A 6,532-nucleotide genomic window follows, 5' to 3' on the forward strand; every position below is an offset into this window, starting at 1 on the left:
TGGAGCTGGGCGGGCCATGTGTAGCCTAGAGGGGCGGAGCTAAACTGGAGATGAGGTGCTGCAGGTATGAATCTATAGATAGATAGATAGATACCTTTATTATCCCAAGGGGGAAATTAAGTCAATGAGACACACATTCATAGTCTAACGTATGAGAAGAACATACATTGATTGAATACACACATCCACACAGTAAAAGATACTCTGTGAACTCTGAGAGTGCAACGTTTGTACGCACGAGTTAAACTAACTATAAAAATACGTCTGTTTTAGGAACAATTCATGGAGACGCATGATCCATGTGTACATGGAACCCATGTCCTTCTCTGCAGTGTGTTAAAGCAGTGGTTCTCAACCTTTTCAGGCCGCGACCCCCAAAATAATCATATTTGAACTGGGGACCCCCACTCACCATGACGAGCACTAAGAGTTGAGGCATTATATTTTGTATAACACGGTTCTATTGTGAAAATAGCAGATCTACATGCTCACAACGTTGTGTGCATATAGATCTGCTTGTATCATGTATACAATCTGCATATCGGCTATTTTCACAATTTCTGTATATATTTGAGAATTTGGCATCCCCCATTCTGATTGGGTTTCTTGAATTCAAGGGTATGGAGACAGAAACCCTTGTGCCACCAGCCCCCCCCCCCCCCAACCCTCCCAAACCCTCCTGTCCACCAGCCTTCCTCCCTGCACCCCCCCTCCAGCCTCTCTTTCTTGCTCTCTCTGTCATCTCTGTTGATGAATGGGGCCTTGCGTGTGGATTTTAATTACTGCTCTGTCGAGGTGGGAATTGGCCATGCATTAAATTGGAATGAGACACATTTTTCCCCTCAGCGGGGGAGGAAGGAGAGAGGACGGGGTGAGGTAAAAAAAAAAAGAAAGAAGAAAAAATATGCAAGGGGGGGGGGGGGGGGAGGGGGCAGTTACTGTATTAACCGAGCCATCCAGTGGCAAAAAGTTCCCACATAACTATGCAGGGAGGCTGAGGCGGACCGGAGAGAAGTGCACGTCTTTACGGCGTGGCAAGTCTGTCTAGGACAGGGTCTGTGTGCATGTGCCAGGGGTGTAGTTGTCCCGATTTAAAATTAAGCAACACAGAACTAAAAGTTCCTATGATTGGCCGCTAGTTGCGCTGTTCTGGCACCAGAAGCAACATGTTCTCCATAGGATTCCAACCATTTCCCCCAAACTTTTACATTTCATTTTCTTACCTTAATAAACATTGTCATAAATACTTTATGGTTCCTGTCGCTAGTTTAAAGCCTCGTTTCAATCACCATGATATGCGTTTTGTGAAAATATGGTGCAATTTATGTTATATTTGATGTTATAGCCGGGTATGCTCAGCTGTAGGAGGGGCTTGTGATGATCATAGGCTTGTGATGATTCTTCTTTGTGTGCTTTATTTTCGGCAAGCTCAAGACAATGTCCCATGTATCCCTGCGGTTGCACGTGACCGTTGGCAGCCAATAGCATTCGAGATGGTACCATTTCTACCAATGAACGTTGATTTCTACAATGATAATTAATTAACAATGAAAAAAGCTTCATTTGCGCAGCATAGAAACCAATGGCTTTCCACCGTCCATATATTTTTTACAGTCTATGCCTATGGTGTGTGCAGTGTGAGTGTCTGCCGAGTCTTTGGATGATCACTGTGGTTGTGTCGGTGGCGTGGCGTTGTTATATTGTGGCTGTGTGAACATTTGGTCCGAAAACACAATATTGTCCAATGATTCATAAATAATTTTCCATGTGGCTTCCATGTGGATCTCATGTGGCCAGTCTATGACGTCAGTCTGCCATGGCGGCGTATCATAGCTATGACATCAGTCAGCTATGATGTCATGTCAGTCTCATCCCCATATTTGAGTAAAGTCTCAGGCCGACCTACTTGAAAGGAGGTTATGCATAGAGCACTTGCGTGTACCCCTATTATGTTTTGCGGGGGTGGACAGAGCGTTTGATGATGAAGGGCCATGTGCGTCCTTTACCACTGATTAGAAAAGACATCACACAGCCAGGTCACGTGACTTTACAGCTCTGGTATCAAGACGGCTGGAGCTTCGCAAGGTGGCTCAAATAGTTTGAGCGTTGTGACCGCTGTGCTCAGCTGGTGTTGCAGCTGGTGGTCAGTGAACCAGGGAGAACAAACTCAATGAAACCTGGTCTTCTGGGCTGTTTAGGAGTTTTGGAGGAAAGTTTGTTCACTTGAACCCTACTTTGTTAACCAGCATGCCAGTGTTTCTCAAACTTTTACATTTCAAGGTCTCCCCTTAACTCTGACAGTGTGCAAATTGGAACCAAATGGACCCGTTTCGGTTCCATTTTGTACAATGTGGCGTGTGGCCAGCAGAATTGAACGGAGAGCGGGTCGGCACGCGCAAACCGTAGATGAACTAAGCATGTCGACGCAATTACTGCGCGATCTCTCTCACCCAAAACGTACACAAAATCAAACATACAGAACTATAAACGGCCCTTTAGGAGACGGTGTGACCACCGCTCAAAAATGGGACTCTGAGGACCCCCCAATGGTCCCCTCCCCCCCTGTTGAGGACCCCTCGGGTTTACGTGGTTGATAAACCAGGTGCATGAAGTGCATGTGGTCTGTCGGCTTAAAGTAATGTATACCTTCTGGTACACGTGTCCCTAGGCACACCATGCATGCATTAATCAAACGAAATGTCCACCAGCAGCATGTGTGCTGTACCACTTTCATAAACTTTGTGTGCTATGTTATTAATCTACCCTACAGTATATGAGCTGTTTTAAGGTTATAAGCAGTTCACTCATACCGTACCTAGCCAGTTGAGAACTTGTGCACTGGGTTGAGAAGTTAAGAAGTTGAGTCAAGTACCTCTGTTTGTCTCCTAAATGAAAATGTCATTGTTCTTCACTTAAGGATAATTTCCTCCATTACACCGGCACACTGCATCATCTACGCCACGTCCCGCTGAATTGCTTTTGCAGTGTATTTATGGGTTTCAAATGCAATAGGATCTTTCTTAGGGGCAGGAAGTAAGGTATAGTGCAGCCAACACATTATCATGGCACGCTGTACACAAATCCTCATTAATTTAACCATGAGTGTGTAAACATGGACCAAAATTTTACTTCAAGGGTGTAACATTGGCCTGTGTTAAAATGAACACAGATGATTTGAGTGTGTACTGTAGGCCAGTGGTTCTCAAACTTTGAAAAATTTGAATGTGTCCCCTTAACCTTGACAATGGAACCAAATGGTTCCATTTGTACACTGTGAAAGTTACAGACTTGTAACGGTAAATTTAGACCCCCATAAAGGAACCTAGAGAGTCCCTGAAATCCACTTTGAGAACCACTGCTGTAGGCTATGCCTCCATATACATTTCTTGTCCCCACTCCTTTGGGGTATTCTTTCACTGTATATCGCACATACAGTATGTGAAATTTGTCCTCTGCATTTAACCCATCCTGACTATAAGGAGCAGTGGGCGCTATTAATACAGCGCTAGGGAGCAGTTAGGGTTAAGAGTCTTGCTCAGGCGCACTTCGAATCATAGGCTGTGCGAACACGGGGGGGAACCAGGGACCTTCTGATTCCCAGACGGCCTTTCTACCCATTCAGCTATGGCCGCCAACTATCGCAGCAGCCGGTTATGTGGGTCTGAGTAGCAGAGAACTGATATAGAGATGAGTGTAAAAGCATTTTCCTTTAATCATTGACATGTTCCTGATAAGAACTTGTCCTGAAATGTCTCCCAATCAGACATGCCCTGACTTGATCTCTACTCTACTGTGTTACATTAACTCTGGACCAAATGGGCCTGGTATAGGTTTTACAGGCCATCAGATGTCCATTTGGTTCATCTATACTATAATTTTGCGAATGTCTGAGTGAGTGTCTGTCTGTCTGTCTGAAACAGCGTTTCTCCTCAATGGCTGGAGCAATTGATCTGAAATCGCATCACCATTAGCATATGAACACACCTGACATAACTGTGAAGCCTGTTTGTCACTTTCACAAATCATATGCTGTATATTAGCATTTTTATGGTGTATCTACTATCTATTCTGCATCTAGCATGAGGCATATCTATTCTGCATCTAGCATGAGGCAACATGTTTAACCAGCTGTGTGTGTGTGTGTGTGTGTGTGTGTGTGTGTGTGTGTGTGTGTGTGTGTGTGTGTGTGTGTGTGTGTGTGTGTGTGTGTGTGTGTGTGTGTGTGTGTGTGTGTGTGTGTGTGTGTGTGTGTGTGTGATGTGGTGGTGGGGGGGGGGGGTCTGGCCCTGTTACAGGCCCTGTTACAGATGTTGTCCAAAAATCATGCAGATCGATACACAGTATCTCTGTAGCCATTAAACGAAACGGGTATTTCTTACATTGATGCTCCTACATATTATCATGTAAGCACCAGTTAAAGTTACGTTCCATCCCTCATACTGTGTGCACAGTGCACACCCCATAACCCACACACTGCACATCATTTCAGAGCTCATATCTTTGAACGGGTAAGGGCTAGTAAAGCTAAATTATAGTATCTTTAGAAGACCTGTCCAGACGCTGTACTTTTCGGGTGTTTTGGGAGCATGTTGATGAGCACATCCACGTTGACCGTGGTCCTGGACATAATGTAACCATCACATGATCCGTGTGGAGGTTTGCAGGGGTCGGCGTGGGTCGTCTGTAGTCAGCTGATCGGATGAGCCCACCTCTGTGATAACAAGCCAGACGGGCAAAGGACAGAAAAGCGTGATCTGGCAAACAACAGCATGGCCTCTCGAATAAATGTCTCTTTACTTTCTTTCTTTCTTTCTTTCTTTCTTTCTTTCTTTCTTTCTTTCTTTCTTTCTTTCTTTCTTTCTTTCTTTCCCCTTAGCAATGAAATATTACTGCCCTTCTCTCATAGACGCAGCCAACTTGTTCTCCCCCTCACAGCTTGTCTAAAGCGCAGTGCTTGAGTCGCTGTTCAGTGAATTATTGATTTGTTGCTGTTGCGATCCAGAGGACACCTATAGGACCCTGAGAGTTTCTTAAACCTGTTCATCTGGAAAGTAGCCTGCCCAGCACACAAAAACAAACAGAAATGAAAAATAATCGTGCAGACCGTATGTACGCTTAGGCCTTCATTAAAGCTGGAAAGATTGCTTAAAAAAAGTAGCAAAATGTCATTTATTACCCGCTCCTTCAGATTATAATTAATACATACAGTTCAACTCAGCAGCGCAAACTTTAATACTGTTCTTTAAAATTTAGGGTCAAGGGTCAAGTAAATGTACTCCCATTGATTCTCACACAAATGCATTTGGGTCCCCATCCAGGCCCATGCATTTGGGTCCCCATCCAGGCCCATGCATTTGGGTCCCCATCCAGGCCCATGCATTTGGGTCCCCATCCAGGCCCATGCATTTGGGTCCCCATCCAGAATCAACGGGGTACATTTACTATAATACATTTTTTGTCTTAGGAATGTGACAAATACATTTTTTTTTTTTTTAACTCAAGTCTCCATGGTGTCATTTTGGGGGTGACCTACTCCTTTAAATGTCTTTATTGTGCCTCTGAAACTCAGTGAGTTAAACCTCTGAAACTCAGTGAGTTAAATCTTTCTGGTTAAAAAATAAAAACACACAGCAGGTACTGTACAGGCCAGGGTAGGGTTTATAGGGCATGGGGTCAAGGGTCACGGAGCAGCACAGCCGCTTTCAATTTCCTGGTCCGTCTTTCTTCTCCTTCCTCTGTCTTTCCTGCCTCTGCATCTATAGTTCCCCTCCGTCACTTATTTCTCTCTCTCTCCTCCTCTTTTCCTCTGCTCCCTCCCTCGTTCCCTCCCTCCCTCGTTCCTCTTCACATCCTCACTCTGTTAATGGAGCACTGGCAGGGAGCCAAGGGGAGCCTTACTCTCTAGGTCTTCCCTCCTTGGCAGAGCTCCCAGAACGTGTGTTGGTTTATGTGTGTGTGTGTGTGTGTGCGTGCGTGTGTGTGTGTGTGTGTGTGTGTGTGTGTGTGTGTGTGTGTGTGTGTGTGTGTGTGTGTGTGTGTGTGTGTGTGTGTGCGCGCGCGCTCTCATAATCACCGCCATTCAGCACCTCGCCGGAGTGTGTCCGTGTTTACACGAGTGAGGTCAGGGAGCAGGCAACAACTCTCTCTCTCCCTCCCTCTCTCTCTCTCTCTCTCTCTCTCTCTCTCTCTCTCTCTCTCTCTCTCTCTCTCTCTCTCTCTCTCTCTCCTTCACTGCTGAAACATACACACACACACACACATTCACACAGAGATGACAGCGGTCAGGGAGCATTGTCACAATAGATCATGCAACTGACACTGGCAACAACTATAAATGTACAGATGTCACCAGTTCACACTCTTAAGCCTGTTTCACACAAAGTTGTGCGCCGGTGTCCGGCACCAAAAAGCTCTGTAAGCTCACAACACATTGAAGTATCCATTCATAAGTATTAACACAACTATAGGCAGAGATGTGTTTAAGTTAAAGACAGGAATTTAAAATATCAGTTATTCAACGACATGGCACCTG

This window comes from Nannobrachium achirus (assembly GCF_963921795.1).
Source record: "Nannobrachium achirus genome assembly, chromosome: 12".
Classification (NCBI taxonomy): domain Eukaryota; kingdom Metazoa; phylum Chordata; class Actinopteri; order Myctophiformes; family Myctophidae; genus Nannobrachium; species Nannobrachium achirus.